General features: G+C 32.7%; 1 protein-coding gene across 2 annotated transcripts in view; it reads left to right on the top strand.

The window, feature by feature from the left end:
• LOC127069638 (MAP/microtubule affinity-regulating kinase 3-like) overlaps nucleotides 1–18,308 on the top strand; it is a 347,554-nt gene that overhangs the window by 189,676 nt on the left and 139,570 nt on the right. The window lies entirely within an intron of this gene.

Consider the following 18,308-nt stretch of genomic DNA (forward strand, 5'->3'; position numbering starts at 1 on the left):
TTTCTCCTCTTCGTTTTTCACCGGTCTAGCAAGCGGAGTCTTTTGTAAGTCCCCGCCACGACACGGGGATTAGTTACTTTGTGCAAGTACCCTACCCTCATCTCTTATTCACCGACTCGAAAAAAAGGGAGGGTGACTCTTGCTCATTTCATTACGACGCACCAAATGCGCCCTCTCGAATCGAGAACAGCCTCTTCCTCGTCTCATCTTGGCTAGATCTTAACACGGTATATACGATCATTTCCATTCTTATGATTTTTCTTTTCTTTTTCTTTCCTTCGTTCCTTTTGTTCTTTCTCTTTCCTTTCCTTTCCTTTTTTCTTCACAATTAACATTCCATTTGGAAATATATGGATATTTGTATACGTGAGTAAGGAAAAGGAAGAAAAGAGGGGATTTAACTGGATACATCTGTTGCATAATTATAGTAATTCAATGAAATATATGATGTTAATATCTGGTTCGTTATCGTTAAGTATATGTGTGTGTGTGTGTGCGCGCGTATGTGTGTAGATACATACATAAATATATAATATTAATAAGAATTGATATTCTTTCTTTTTACTTACAATAATTTCATTTACCTCTCATCATTATCACACGTCAACATTAATATTACACATTTGTTATAGAAAATCAATATTATTAAAACAAATAGATACGTATATATCGAATGCATACAATTACAATTATTTAACATGATTGATTTCTATCAATTCCCGACAAAATGATAGTGACATCAACTATATTATTTTTATATACTCGAATCAGGAGAATTCCTCGAAATATATCAATATATATATACATCATATTTAGTATTATACAACAAACATGACTGTCGAAACCGCAGGACGTTACATACATATAATATAATACTAAATGAAAATTTCCGCATGACCGCAATGCGGAAATGCGTGTATGATTCTGACTCCTGATAGATTTCGATCCGCCATTGTCACGTAAAAATACTTTCTAATTGGTTTGTTTTTAACAAGAGTATTGCGTTTAGTTAATCATATGCGTGTTTTACCGATGAACTAATTCCCAAAGGAAGAACGAGGTATTACATACAACAGAACAAACACATTTTACCTTCGTAAATGCGATCGACTGACTGACTCGTCCTTTGGCCCCGACGACCTTTAGCATCATAATCGTAACAATGCGAATGGCCGCGACCGTCGGGGTATTCAACTAGGTGCTTACTTCCGTTGTGCGTATTCCGTTCCGTCTTATTAACTCGCACGAGCTAATTTCCCTCGGCGAACTCTTCTCGAGAAAATTACGACGTCTTCCTGGAAAGTATTAACATCGGCCTATTCTTGATTCTTCTTCTCATTCTTCTTTTTCTTTTTTTTTTTTTAGTTCTCTTTTTCTTTTTCTCATACCTTTTTTGTTTCACATTGTCTGTCTGTTTGTCTGTCTTGTATTGTATGTTTATCCGTCTCTCTTTCTCTTCTTCGTATGTAATTTTTGTTTTTGTTTAATCGTATCTCTCTCTCTCTCTCTCTCTTTTTTCTGATTTATTTTTTTCTCGTTTAATTACATCTCTTCGTCTCTCTCCCTTTTTCTCGTATCTCTGTCTTTCTGATTTTATAATCTATATATTTCTATCTATTTTATTTAATTGTATATTTCTCTCTTTCTTTCTCTCTATACGTTATATCTCTCTCTCTCTCTCTCTCTCTCTCTCTCTCTCTTTGTCTTATTTTCTCCCTTTCTGCTTTCTCTCATTCTCTTTGTAATCTCGGATCGATTCGATAAGAAGCAAATTCGCGTCCGATCGAAAAGAATTTCACGAAAGAGACATGGAAAGAATTTAATTCGTGCCTAGAGTAATTTGGCAGTTCGGAGCCCAATAGATTACAGGGCTAATGTCCCATACCTTTCTTTTCTCTTTCATTCGAAACACACGAACGGTCCCCATAGTATAAGACGAACACGATTGCATATACATACATACATACATACATACATACGTACATACATACATACATACATATACATCGTCAGTGAGATAGTAGGTAGCAGAAAACGCGTAACCGACTAGCATCGATCCGTTCGTCCATCTTTTTTCCACCCATCAGAAATCCCTTCTATCCATCTCTCTTTCTCCTTCTCTTTCTCTATCTCTTTCTCTCTTTTGCTTGCCCTTCGCAAACGGATAACACCATCCTTGTCCGTCTACTCGCACATATAGAATCTCCCCTTGTTTATGGGGTGTTTGCCGCTAGCGTTACCCTCTCCGCGATCGAGCGAGCCGAGCAATATTGAATCCGGAGGTGTAATTGAATTTGCTCTTGTTTCCATGCGCTGATCGAAGAGCGACGTTAAAAGGAAGCGAGCTACGTTCAACGAGAGGGGGAAAAGGGGCGAGAGGGTGGGAAAGGGGGAAGGATTCTTCACGGAATCATCACCCTTCGTAACCTCTCTTTATCCTTCTCTCTCTCTCTCTTTCTCTCTCATGTTTTCTGTCTCTATTTCTCTCTTTCTTACTCACAATCAGAGATAGAAGAAAGATTTTCGCATCGAACACACGATATCACAGTTATGACGTTCACTCGAGATAAGGATTTCCTCTTTTGATTTTCTCCTCTTCTTAAAAGAAATCAAGATATTTCTTAATAAGAAGGGACTCTTTCTACATCGAAGAATAGTATAAGAAGGTTAAGAAAAGTTATCGAGATAAACCGCGAGATTATTTCGAGTCGATTGCTTCTCCTTTCTTTTCTTTCTCTTTTCATCTCCTCCTATTTCTGTGCCGAGAAAAATAATGATAATAATAATAATAATAATAATAATAATGATAGAAAGGGAAAATACATAAGTAAGTAGTTTTTAGTCTTCTCTTTCCTCTTTCGTTTCTTCTTTTCTTCATACCTAACTATGCTCTCATTCTTCCTTCCTTCTTTATATTCTTTTTGATTATTTTGATTTTTTTCTTCCCTCTTCTTTTTCTTCTTCTTCTTCTTCTTTTCGTTCTTCTACCTTCTTCTTTATTTTCAAGTAACGGACCTTTTGAAAAATCTCTTGAAATCTCTTTTCTACTTGAGCTCGAAACGAAACTCGCAGCTTCATTTATCCAAATCACTCGTCGTCGTGCTTTCTACTACGGTGCTCCGCGACGACGTTGACGACGACGACGACGACGCCGACGATGTCGACGTCGACGTCGACCATCGTATTCCCTTTGACGAGCGAGAAAGAGTCGACGAGTGCCAAATAGGGGTGAAAAAGGGAGACAGAGATAGAGACAGAGATAGAGAGAAAGAGAGAGAAAGCACGAGTATACGGGAGAAACCACTTTAATTATGAGTTTGGCTCCGGGCACAAAAGTCATCGGCATTACGCTTTAAGCTCTTCTTTTTCTTCTTCCTCCTCCTTCTCCCACTCTTTCTCTTCTTCTCCTTGTCTCTCTCTCTCTCTCTCTCTCTCTCTCTCTCTCTCTCTCTTACTCTCTTTCTTTCTATCTTTCACTTCTGTCATACTCTTTTACAGTTTTCTTTCACTTACATACTCTTTCCAACCAATCTACGTCAACATTTCTTTTCCTTCTCGACTTTCTTTCAACACATTCCACGCCCACCTTCCACCTTCCCCCTCTTTTCTTACCAACCTTCTTCTCTTCCCCCTCCTACTCCTACTCCTACTCCTTCTCTTTCTCTTGCTCCTTTACAAGCATTCGTTCGCGTAACTTATTATTATTCGTTCCTCTCCTTTCTCGTTTGCCAAATGGTACTTTGCTTTTCTCACCGAATGAATCTTAAACGGTGTTGTGAAGCAACGATTAGACGATCTTGGAATAAGATTATCTTAAGATTTTCTTATCTGATTGGTCTGATACAATGATTGGTATTTTATATAAATGTAATAAATGTGACGATAAATTTGACAGTTTCAAGATCGTAAGTCTTGAGAAGGTTATCAATGTATTCTCCGAAAATTTGATATTATAGAAAAATGTCTTTCGGATTTAGTAGAATCATTATTTAATCGTGAGATTAGTTTTAACGTAAATTGAAAAAGTGATTTTATGGTTTCCGGATCGTTACTCATGAGAATGTTTATTTAATGTTTGCTTGTAAAATTTGCTATTATGAAAAAAATATTCTTTGAAACTTTGTCAAATCTTTGATGATCTTAGAAATAGATATTCTTTATTATTTGATTAGTTTTAATATAAATGAAAGAAGTGATTCTAATAATTTCAAGGTCGTAAATCTTGTTGTACGAGAAATGTATAGTTTGTTCGTAAAATTTCTGAAATATTATGAAAAAATATCTCTGAAACTTTGATGATATTAGAGAAACGTTCTCTTTATTAATTGATCATTTAAATCATACGATTAGTTTTAACGTAAATTAGAGAAATGATTTGATAGTTTCAAGGTCGTAAATCTTGGCAATATATTTAATATCATCTTGTAAAATTTGGTATTATGAAGAAATGTTTCTCAGAATTATAGAATCATTCAATAATCTTAGAAAAAGGTTCTCTTTATTGTTATTTGATTAGTTAAATTATACGATTAGCCTTTATAATATAAATGAAAGAAATGATTTGTCGAAATGAAATTCGAAATTCTAATATCTTTAAATGCCTGCTCGTAAAATTTCTTATTAAGAAAAAAATGTCAGTATTATTAAAAAATATACTTACTTTTATGATTGTAACTTTTTAATTGCTATGTAAATAAGTTTCCAATAAGTTTTAATTAAATTTCCATATCTTGATTTAATCGTTTTATTTCAGTTAGCAATTATCTCTCTCTTTCTCTCTCTCTCTCTCTCTCTCTCTCTTTCTTTCTGCAACGTAGTTGATATATTATAAGTTACTGATAAAAGTTTTGATTATTATAAGTTATAATTTTTCTTTTTTTTAAATACTAATAATAAACTTATATGCTACGATACACGAAATCTCGTTCGTCGACAACTTTCGTTGTTAGAGATTTGTCAAAGGTATAATAAACTTATTTTCCATTCTAGAAACTCAAACGACAAAAGGGATCTTTCGATTAGCATGAAATTGTATTTCGAGATGACAATGAGTGCATGATTTTTCGTTTCGCCCCTGAGGGAGATAGGATATTACCAAAAGACTAAGCAGTTAAAATCATTTTCTCTTTCTCTGTAATACGTATGTATGTATGTATGTATATATGTATGTATGTATGTATGTATCTACATACATTCGTGAAATTCAATTCGTATAGGCGAACGATTACGAGGCGGGTGCGGCTCTTCATCGGGACACCATATGGCTTGTAAACTACTTTCGTTCGCTAAAAAAAAACTAAAATCGCGCATCGTTGGCTCGTTAGTATAGGTATAAAAGAAGTACATGTTACGTGATAATACTCAAAATCGATGGCTCGCGATTGCTCAAGAATCGGTTCATTTATATTTCTTTTCTTCTTTATTTTTTCTATTTTTTTTTTTTTTTAAGAATATCTTTTATCGTTAACTTCGTTTTCGTTTTTAACTTTGGAAAAGTGTCGACGACAGAGAAAAAGATGAAGAGAGATAATTTATAATATAATTATTGTTCAATATATCGTAAATTTTCTTGAAAAGAATTCGAACCTATCGATATTCGAAACACGATTTTTATTTCATTTAATTGAATTTATTTCAATTTTGAGGACAAACGTAACGATATATTTAAAATTATAAAATCGTATTGGGCATATCATATATATATATATATATTTTTTTAGAAGAACGTGTACTTATCTTTCGATAATCAAGAATCTATTTGATCTTTGTATATCTATAATTAAAAAATTTCGTCATTATTAATAGTTTTAATAAATTTATTATTTCTTAATTTATTAATAATTCATAATGATATAAATAGATAGAAGATTAACGAGACATATTATTTTTGTTAATGAGACATTGTATTAAATACGCATATTTGAAATAATTTGAATCGATCGACGTTCAAAGCCATCACTAGAGCAGTGGGATGTTTCACGATTCCATTTGCTGTGTAATACGCGTTATAGAGAATGGGCAGATGGTACGCCGGAGGTGTGCAGTAGGGTGATTCGCATAGGGCACAGGGTGCGGAGTGATACACGAGGCGAATCCCAAGCATCCGCGACTGAAGAGGGTTGCTGGACTCAACTGGACGATTCTCGAGTATCCATCGACGTATAAATCCTTGGTTTTTATTCGACTCTTGCAACCAATCGTTTGGATTACAATTATTTCCGATAAGCGAACCAAATCAAACAAATAAAGTCTATTCAAAAAATTTACATACTATATTTAATATATTTTATTATTTAAATTCACGTTGAATTAAATATCGTTCTATCTAAAGAAATAAAGAAAAAAAAAAAAGGGACGAAACGATCAACAATTTTCATCGAATTTTTCTTTTAAATCGTGATACCAATGGATTCAATTAGAATTAAATTGAATTATTTATATGGTTAAATTTTTCGACAAATTTTCTACGACTATTCGTGAAATCAAAAAAACAGAGGAAAAAAAATTAATCAATCAAAAGCTGTACAATCATTATCTATCGTAATCATTAAAGTCGAGTGTCTCCTCGATCGAAAAGGATTATAAATTAAAATTACACGAATGATTCGTTCTCATTTATAGAAGAATTTTAATTTAAAAAAATATTAAAAAAATAAAAAAAAATATCAATGATCAACAATTTTCAATCGAATTTTTCTTTCAAATTGAAATACCAATGGATTTACTTAGAATTAAATGAAATCATTTATACGTGTACATATGTTATATATTTTCTTATAATTCTGATTAAATGTTTTGTTAAAAAGAAAAAATAATCAAAAGCCATTTCGATCGTAATCATTGAAGTCGAATATCTCGTCGATCATAAATACCATGATTGTAAATTAAAATAGCAGGATTGTAAAAAAATGTATATATATATATATATACATATATTTAATAAAAATAAATGAAAATGAATATATAATGAAAATGAAATGAAACATTAGGTGCGAACGAACGCGTACAGACGCTTAATAATTTTTCTCCTCTCCTTTCTTTTCCCTTTTTTTAAATATACATATCTATGAATTTATTTATAATCATTATAAAACATAATACATTTATATTTGTTATGAAAATTTATTTACATATATGAAAAAAGAGAAAAGAAGAAAGAGAAACAGAGAAAAAATAAATAAAAACGTCTATACGCGTTCGTTCGCACTTGACGTCTAATTTCATTTTCATTAGAATCCCTTTGGCCTTTGAAAGATTAAAAGGGGACCATTTAAATCTCCTTTCGATTCGAAAATAAATCGATGAGAACGATCACGCGGTGATTGTAAACAGTGTTTCGAAACTGTGAAGTTCGCAGTAGAATTACAGATTTCGATCGGGCAAACTGCCAAGTACACTTGCACTCGGCCCTCTTTTCTCTTTTCCATCGTTTCTGCTTGTTCGCACCACCACCATTACTACCTAGCTACCCTTAGAACGAATAGGCGGGGGTGAGAAAAGTTGCCAACGAGAAAGAGAGAGAGAGAGAGAAAGAGAAAGAGAGGAAGTCCTAGCGCGAAAAGTGAAAAGCTTGATTTATCGACCGTAGAAATACACACACACATACGTATGTCCATGCACATACATGCACACTCACTAATATATATATATACAGATCTACTTTCCTACTTTCTCTTTCTCTCTCTTTCTTTTTCTGTCTATCTCTCTCTCTTTCTCTCTCTCTCATTCTTTAATTTATATGACTTTTTTCGTGGTTAATAGAGTCCGCTTAATAAAAAGATATAATAAATAATGCAGAAAAGCAGTAATAAGAAAGCCTCTCTTCTTTCGTTCGATCGTTTCCAAGCATCGTTATCTGATCGTCTCGCATAATGAGAGAGTCTCGCATTTTTTATTACCAGAGGCGTTGTTCGAGAGGAGAGAAAGAAAGAAAGAAATAATAAAAGGAAGGGGAGGGGGAAAAAAAACTATAAAAGAGTGAGATTTAAATAAGGTACTTCAGAAACGTCGCGACTTCGAAGTAGAAGAAGTAGAAGAAGAAGTAAAAGAAGAAGGGGTGGGAAAGAAGGGTGGGACTGTATCGTCGATATCTCATTCATCTTGTTAAACAAATAATCCTGCGTTATCTGTTTCTCTTTCTTCAACGATTACGTTGGAATATTTCACATTGCTTGTTTTCTTTTTCCTTTTTGATTTTCTGTTTTTCTTTTATTTTCTTTTTTACGCGCAACGACTGCATTTTTCATATTTAGCGTACAACTTGAGACGTTGAAACGGCAGAGAGGTTGAGACGGAAAGAGATGATTTCGTTCGATTAGATAAAAAGAGAGAGAGAGGGGGAGGCATATATTCAAAAGAAAAGAAAAAGGAAAAGAAAGAAGATAGACCCGTGAAAAACATTATCCGTCAAGATGAAAGATAGAAGAAAGAAGGGTAGAAAGGGAAAGAAGGGGATGCAAGAGAGGGATGAAGGGGGTTGAGGGTTAGTGGAAGAAGAAGCCAAGCCGCTTTAGAGAGATGGATCGAACGTATAAAAATATTTCAATTTCCATTTCGATTACCGCGATAAGATATCTCGAAACTGATTTCTGGTGTTATGTTGAAGCTGAAAGAAAAAAAAAAGGAAAAAATAGACAGAGAGAGATACGTATTCGTTCCCGTTTCTTTCGTTCTTATCGATAGAAAATAAAAGGGCGGTCGTCGTCATCGTCGTCGTCGTCGTCGTAGTCGTCGTCGCAGAACGAAAGCGACTTTATGTCTCTTTATAATGCGAATGCTCGTGTTCCCAACCATCGAACGGATCTGCGGAAGGCTATAAAGATTTTTTTTTACGAGTCTCACCCTGTATCGTTCTTCATATTTTATCGGTTAAGAAAGAACCACCCGGGGTTGGTGGTTATCCGTACTATTTTCAAATCGAAATCGAACCATAACGCTCTAATGTAAAGCGTTTTTAAACCATTTCTTTCTTTTTCTCTTTTTTCGTGTTTCTTTTTTTTTTGTTCTTTTTTGTTTCACGTTTTCGAATATCATGGTATATAATCGGGGTGTGCTTTTGACTCGAACAGATAATATTTTTATACTCGCGAAAGCAAGTATTTCATTAAATTTGTTGTTGTTCGAATGAAATGATTAATGACAAGAGAAAAGAGATTATTTGTTGTATTAAAAATTTTGATACACGTCTGATAATTTATTTATGTGGAAGAAAGAAGAAATGTATAGTTTGTATTCGTCGTAATTAACTATGCATGAGATAACGTATCGGAAAATATAATTTGATAAATAGCAATAGTTTTTTAGTATACTTTTAAGATTCTTTTTTTTATATTTTTAAGATTATCAACTTTATATTATACAGAATACAATGGATTATATATGAGTATACATACATACACACACGGACAAATGAGTTTTCATTATTTACAAATAATACGTCACGTATGCACCAAATATGCAGACTACATTCGTGATACGTATATCTATCGAATAAAATATGCAAAACATATGGATTATACAAAATAGAATCTACAAAATGGAAAATAACATTCTGGAAATAAATGAATCATTTAATATACATCTGCTCTTACAAATCCGAGATCTTTATCTTCCTTTTACAAAAATATTCATTTGCATAATCATCTACAATCTAATTATGTAAAACGCATATATGTATACATACATATATATATATATATATCATCTTTTTAAATTATTATTAAAAAACTCATTTTTTTGTCAAATCGATCCTTGAATTCGACGAACATAGACTCGTTTATGTGCTAAGTCACATAATGTTTATAACATTCAATTAAACCAAATACTTTACTATCTGATTCGATGATAAAAATTGACTTAATAATATTTAAATATTTTTCTAACACTTATTATAAACATACATACATACACAATTTCTACAATATTTTTCTAGCGTCAATCTAATACTATTACCAATAATAATAACAACAATATCAATAATAAAAATAGATCAGCTCCAATCGATCATACGTTTCTAATCCATATCTAAATATCATATATATAAAACATTTCTAATTTATTTTTATAGTATATTTCTTTTCTTTTTTTTCTTTTGTCACTTATTTATTGTATCATCGATTCCCTTAGAAAATTAATCGACCTCGAATTTCCGAACCTACCCTCCTTCGTCCTCTCCACACCAACAGAAACATTCTTCTCTTTACCCCCTGGCTCGCTCGCACTGTCTCACGACGTTTAAAAGCTTAAATCACTGCGCTGACAGCCGCAGAGTGTAATTGTTACTCCTCCTTGGACCACCCCCCGGGCGTAAAGCGGCCATAACTCAAACGTCCCGGTTTGCTTTTTCCTTTTCTTTATCCGCCGCTACTATCTCCGACTTCCTTCCTTCCTTCCTTCTCTTTCTCTTTCTCTTTCTCTCTCTCTCTCTCTCTTGTTCTCCTTCACACCCCCACTTACCATCACCACGAAGGTGTGGAAGCTTTATTTCGAGCAAGGAGCAGCCATTTAATTTCCATTCGCAAAGCGAACTCAAGTCTCGCGACGAATGGCCGAAGTTTTCTTTTCTGGTGGCACCCTTCGTATCAGAGGCACCACTCACATTAGGTCGATTCAACCCTCGGCTCGGTCGAACGATCTTCTTCTTATTCGAGTACCCTATTAATTAAGAAAATCAACGGGCAAAAAGTTTTGTTCGCGTCCTGCTTTTCTGGTAGAAACCGCCGTGAGAACGAAGATGGAAAGAATTCTCTTTCTCTTTCTCTCTTTCTATTTCTCTTTGTTTATTTCTCTTTCTATTTCTCTCTCTTTTTTATCTGGAGATATGTAAATATTTATGTATTAGCATTTAAATGAGAGAATGTATATGTCGATATTTATGATAAGTTCCTAACGTTCTTTTTAATAAATCGTAAAATGTATTGGTTTTGTGCATATATTGAAAAAAAAGGACGTTTCAACGAGAATTTGTAATCACTTTTTTTTTTTTTTACTTCTTTTTTTTTTTATTTTTTGACGATCTATTTTAATAGCGTGTTCGATTGAAAATGACGATGAAGTGCGTTTTATAAATAGATCGTAAAATGTATTGGTTTTGTGCGTATATTAAAAAAAGGATGTTTCATCGGGACTTAGTAATTGCTTTTTTCTTTTTTTCTTTTTTTGTTTTTTATTTTTGAGCGATCTATTTTAATATCGTGTTCGATTGAAAATGACAGTGAAATGTGTTTTATAAATAAATCGTAAGACTATTGGTTTTGTACGTATATTAAAAAAAGGATATAGGAAAAAGGATTTCATCGAGACTTAATAATCGTTCTCTTTTTTTTTTTTATTTTTTGACAACCTACTTTAATATCGTGATCGATTGAAAATGACAACCCAGTGCTTTTTCTATACTAAATACTTTTTTATCATAAAGAAAAAAACTTCTTATAATTGAATTATGAAATTGAATTAGAAGATTAACTGATCAATGCTCGGGAAGATATTTTAACACTGACGATGATCAAAGAAACAATGACATTTTATTTGATAAATAATAATCAGCTGTGAAATTCGTGAAATAGGAGATACAAATATTAAATTTTTCAGAAGATTATCACGTTCAAAAGACTAACAAAAATTAACATTTTTATGAAACATTTTTATAAAATATTTTTACGTATCACATATATATGCACGAATTTTCAGGTCGAATTAACATTTCGACCAAAAAAAAAAAAAAAAGGAAAAAAGAAAAAAAAAGATTAGGGAAATAATCGAGAAGAATTTCTTTCCTATCGAAACACGAAAGCTCCCCGTCGTTTATCAGTGGGAGGTAGGCGGTAAAAAAAAGAAAAGAAAAAAAAGAGAAAAAAAAAGAATTAAAAAAAAAAAAGAACTAAAACAGATGAAATAGAATAAAAGATAGCGAATTGGAATCGCGTGTATCTGTTCGTGACGCCCACTCTCTTTCTCTCTCTTTTTCACTCTTACTCTCCCTTTTTTTCCTTCAACGTTTTTCCATTCTCTCTTCTTCCTACGGGTTCGAGCTGGTACAAGAGCCAACGAAATCCCCTCGATAGGTTTAGTAAAGGGCGGTGCCTTTCGCGCTCGGTGGCATTCTGCTGGCGACAAAAGTAGACTTTTCTTGCGAGGACGTCGGTATATTTGTTCGGAAGCAGATCCACGCCTGCTTTCTGACACATTGAGAGAATGAGTGAGAGAAAGAGAGAGAAAGAGAGTGAATGAGTGAGTGAGTGAATGAATGAACGGGACAGAGAAAGAGAGAGAGAGAGAGAGAGAGAAGTGGGAATCTGTCGAGTGCAGATGATCCATTGAAACTAATCCACCAAGTTATCGTATCTCTTTCTCTCTCTCTCTCTCTCTCTCTCTCTCTTTCTTTTTCTCTTTCTTTCTCTCTATCTCTCTCGTTCTGACCACCCACAAACCCATTCATCCACATGTGATCCTCTAACTTCGTCACTTGTTAGTATTATAGTATATCGACTAAAGCAAACTTTACTATTGGCATTGTTCATTTGTACATTTTATTTCTCTTAGATGGATAGATATTTTCTTTGGAGTTGTTTCTTTTTTATTTTTTTGAATTCATATTTTTGTTTTTCTTTGAAGTTTTTTCTCTTTTTTCTTTTCTTTTTTTTTCTTCTTTTTCACGTCGATATTATAAAATTATTAGGACGTTGTGTTCGTATATTACACCGAAACTTTTTAAACAAATTCGTACGCGTATATTGTAGATGTATTATTATAATATACGGATAATACTTGTTAGCAAAATAACATGTCATTTATGTTTTATGCTAAATCGTAAATAATAATCGTTTATAACGAATCGTAGAAATATTCTTCGGACATACTTCCTTGAAAATGAAGATACTTCTTCTATTTTCTATTTTTTCTTTCTTTTTTTTTTCTCTTGAAATTTTGTTAAGAAAATTCTTCGAATGTGATAATAAGTACACAGTTATATGCAAAGATTAATGAGGCAGCTGAGAAGTGACAAAATTACGATAAAATTTAATAAGATTTAAAGATTTATTAGATCCGATCGTCTTACATATGTAAATATCAAATTCAATAAAATTTTCGAAGAATATCTTTCATCTTGCGATGTCGATTGAATACGATTTGAAACAGTATTAGAGAAAAGTGTTACGATCGAAAACAAAATTCTAATATCACGCACATACACCTACGAGAAACTCGTCTCGTGTTTACTCTCTCTAAAAAAAAAAAAAAAAAGGAAAAAGAAAAATAATTTTCTTCAACCTTGAGAAAGAAAGTCTCTCTTTGGATATTTTCGTTACTCGATTTTTATCTATCATATCGTCACGATGATCTCAAAGAAAGATCAAAGTATTAGACTCGTTGATTATGTAGTTGACGTTTATACGTAATTACATCGTCGACCGTTGACTGTTACACACGTAATTATGTTTGACGATAGAACGACGAGTATCTCGTTTATTTTCTCTCTCTCTCTCTCTCTTTCTCTTTCAGTCACCCTCTAATGCAGACTCGTAGATTAGCTGGAATTGCCTTGGAGAAGGAAAGAAGAAGAAGAAAAAGAAGAAAAAAAAAGAAAGAAAAAAAAGGAAGGGAAGAAAAAAAGAAAATATCAGTAATACGTTCAAGCCCACGTGCTCTTTGCTCTACGTCACATCGTATCTTAACGATCGTCGTAACCATAAGCGCGCTCGCGCGCACCAGCTCTCATAACGACTGTTATTTGTCTACCACGCATAACACTACGATATAAAGCAGACTACGAGCACGTTCGGGCCCTTCCTTCCTTCTTTCGACCCTCCGAATTGGACGACTTTCTCTCTTTTACCGATTTTATGTATATATGTATATATGTACTTACTACATTCCATTCTATACCATACTACGTTGATACCTTTCGTAAGATTTTATTTGTCATCATGGGGAAGCCAAAATTTTGATCCTCCTGCGAAACACAAACTCTCTTATCTTTCTGTTTTATTTATTTAATACGTTATAAGAAGCTTTGATTCGTTATCACAGCGAGTGAAGAAAAGAAAGGATGAAATTGAAGGACGAGCGAACATTTCGTTCGTTAAAAGAGGATAAAAAGAAAGAAAGAAAGAAAAAAAAAAGAATGATCGATAAAAAGAATAATAAGTTAAATTTTCATCCTAATGATTTGATCGTTTCTATTAATTTTGTGTATTTTTTTTCTCTTTTTATATTTGATTGTTTGTTTGTATTAACTTTTTATAAATAATTACGAAGGAATAACGATTAAAATTATTTCAAGTGGATCTTTTATGATCGATAAAGATATATTGGTATTAGATTCTCGTTGAGCTTTCGTGGTAATCGTTTAAGATTCTATTGAAATTCCTAGCTTATTATTTAATTTAATTTCTAATTTATTGTTTAACTTATATTTTAATATAACGTACATTCGTCCGTTCGCACTTTACGAAATATCCGTGATTAATGAATTATAACATTTTAAAGAAATTCATTATAATCGATATTGATAATAAAAAAAGAACAAATTATAACAATAACAACAACAACAATAATAATAATAAAAGACGAACTAACAGCGAACGCTACATTATAATTCGAATAAGAATATATTAAAATAAAAATGATTAAAAATAATATTCTCAAATGGGAGAAAAACTAAGAATAGAAGAGAACGATCGACCGATTCTTCCTTTTAATAAGAATAACAACGAAATAAAAGAATAACAAAAAAATGCAAGAAAGAAATCCAACTACCATTCACGATTTAAACTATAATACTTACGCACGTACATAAATAAATAAATAAATAAATAAATAAATAAATAAATAAGTATTTACGTAGTAACATACGTACCGTCAATTCATTCATTCGAAGAATTTAACCTTACGTCCGTTTCCGCGTACGTCATCCGATTTTTTGCCGATTCGTTGCACCATCTATGGCGTCTAACGTGGTTGTTGAATCGAAAAAAGAAACACACAACACAACACCACACAACACACACATATATAAAGATACAGAAACTGTGAGAGCTATGTTCGAAAAGCTACGTAAGATTGCGAGGGAGATTCGAGGAGAACATTTTTCTCTTTATTTCTCTCTCTCTCTCTCTTTTTTTCTTTTTCTTTTTCTTTTTCTTTCTCTCTTTTCCTCTCCCACTCTTTCTTTCTCAAAAGAAACAAATGACAGTTGGGAAAAGTTTCTTCTGTTTCCCCCTCTCCTAAACCCGTACCGCACAGCATCACTCCTCTCCTTTTCCTCGCGTTCCAGTCTCTGATTTCCTCATTAATTTCGCGGGATCAATACTAATGTCTTTATTTTTTGTGTCGTTCGTAGGAAGAAAAACAACGTCGCCTGGTTTGCCTTTTCTCTCTCTCTCTCTCTCTCTCTATCTATCTATCTATCTATCTATCTAACAATCTATCTCTCTCTTTCTCCCACTTTTCTTCTCTTGTCTGATTCCCCGTTTGATTCTCGTCCTACATCTCCGACTCCCATTTGGAAATTCTCCCGTTGGAAAGCGAAATTTATTCCCCTACTCTTTCATGTAATACATTTCGCGAGACTAGGAAGACTCTATTTAGAGAAAGAGAGAGAGAAAGAGAAAGAGAGAGAGAGAGAGAGGAACGAAGACGTATTATCTTCTCTTTCCGTTTGACGAAGGTTTAAACGAGAAAGAGAAAACGAGATGAAAGAGACAGAGAAAGAGAGAAAGAGAAAGATAAAGGGAGAGTGAGAAAGTGTGAGAGAGAGAGAGAGAGAAGTGTAGTTCCGTAAGTACTTAGATATAACTTGTCTCTTCCGCATCGAAGATCAAGTTACCGGAACTGGATCCTCTTTTGCGATTTAGTGTTCCTTCGACTTCTCTTCCTTCTCCTTCCCCCTCTCCTTATCTTTTATCTCTTTCTCTTCTCGAGGAATTTTTCTCTTTCTCTTTCTCTTTCTCGTTTGCTCGTTTGCTCGCTCGCTTTCTCACAGTTCAACTTTCATTGAAACTTTGAGTACTCTCCTTCGTCGTTGCTAACGACGAATTTCCTCGTTCGAATTTATATCTACGTTAAAAATGAGTAGTGAGCTAAGTAAGATGAATAAAAAGAGATCGTAAAGAGGGAGAAGTCGTACTTTCGTATGAAAGTTTGTTTAACGCGATTTTCAACGCGACGATTGAGAGATCGAATGAAAAAACTCGATTACGGTAATAAGTTATAGAAGATATCAAAGGATAAAATCGATGGTAGAATGAATGATATACAGAGAAAGAGAGAGAGAGAGAGAAAGAGAGAGAAGGAAGAATATGATCGAGAGGAAGAGAGATAGCGATAAAAACCATGAATCAGGATGTTGATGACATAGTTTTTAGTCGACGTTTTTTTTAAAAACGAATTCAAAGAAATTGAAAATCCTCGATTGGGAGAAATGAACGGATAAAATTGGTAATTGCAGGAAAGATAGAAAGTGTATAATATGAATGTTTTAATATCGAGAGAAAGATAAAAGATAAAAAAATCATGATTGAAATGATTGATATAATTTTTAAATGATTGAAAAAGCAAATTCAAACGAAATGTATACGAAAGTAATCGAATTAAAAATTATCGATTAGATGAAACGAAAGAGTATGATTTGTAATTGAATGAATAGAATCGAATGAAAGATAAAAAGAGAAAGAAAGAATACGATAGAAATGTTTTTTTAACATCAAGTGAAAGAGAGTTGGAGATAAAAATAATTAATCATATGGTTGACATACTTTTTAGCTGACTATTGAAACAAGTTTCAACGAAATGTATAGGAAAGCAAACGAATTGAAAATTTTCGATTATCGGAAGATCGAAAAATACGAATGTTTTAAAATCGAGAGAAAGAGAGAAGAAGATAAAATGAATGAGAATGGTTGACACGATTTTGATCTGACGATTGAAAGCAAATTCGAAGGAAATGTATACTCTAAAAAATAAAGCGATCGAATTAAATATTATTGATTAAAAGAAACGAAAGAGTACAATCGGTAATCGAATGAGAGATAATAAGAGAAAGAGAGAGAGAGAGAGAGAAATAGAGCGAACTAAGGATATGATAGGAATGTTTTAACATGGAAAAAGAAAAATATGAAAATTATGAATAAAATAGTTGATACGATTTTTAGCTTACGATTGAAGACAAAATTCCAACCAAATGTATACTCCAAAAAATAAGCTGATCGAATTAAAAATTATCGATTGGAAGAGACGAAAGAGTATAAAGTAAAAAAAAAAAGGAATATGAATGTTTTAATATCCAAATAAAGAAAGAAATAGATAAAAATAATGAATCAGATGATCGACATAATTTTTAACATACGATTGAAAGCGAGTTCGAACGGAATATGAATGAAATAAGAAAAATTCGGTGAATACGTACGAAGAAACGAAAAGATGTAATCGATAATTGAATAAAGGATAAAAAGAAAAAGGAGGGAGAGAGAGAGAGAGAGGGAAAGAGTAATACAATTTCGAATGTTTTATTATCGAGAGATGGAGAATTGGAGATAAAAATAATTAATCATATGGTTGACATAGTTTTCAGCTGACGATTGAAACAAATTTCAATGAAATTTATAGGAAAGCAAACGAATTGAAAATTCTCGATTAACGAAAGATCGAACAATACGAATGTTTTAAAATCAAGAGAAGGAGAGAAGAAGATAAAAATCATGAATGAGAATGGTTGACACGATTTTGATTCGACGATTGAAAGCAAATTCGAACGAAATGTATACTCTAAAAAATAAAGCGATCGAATTAAATATTATTGATTAATAGAAACGAAAGAGTACAATCGGTAATCGAATGAAAGGTAGAAAGAAAAGAAAAAAGAAATACGATACGAATGCTTTTAACGTCGAGAGAAAGAGAGAAGGAGATAGAAAAAAAAATGGATCAGATGTTTGACATAATTTCAACTAACGATTGAAAGCAAATTCGAACGAAATATGAAGGAAACGAAGAAAATTAAGTGAATACCTAAATTAGTGAAATTGAAGAAACGAAATTGGATGGGATATGTTCAGTAAACGTAATATGTAATCGGTAATTGAATGAAAGATAAAAAGACAGAAAGAGATAGATAGATAGATAGATAGAAAGAGAAAGAGAGAAAGAAGGAATACAATATATTGATATATACAGAATACAGAATACAAAATATTTTAACATCGACAGATAAACAGAAAGAGATAAAAATAATGAATCAGAGGGTTGACACAGTTTTGAACTGACGATTGGAAAGAAATCCAAATGAAATATGAAGAAAATGAGGGACCATA

This window comes from Vespula vulgaris, chromosome 16, assembly GCF_905475345.1.
Source record: "Vespula vulgaris chromosome 16, iyVesVulg1.1, whole genome shotgun sequence".
Lineage (NCBI taxonomy): Eukaryota > Metazoa > Arthropoda > Insecta > Hymenoptera > Vespidae > Vespula > Vespula vulgaris.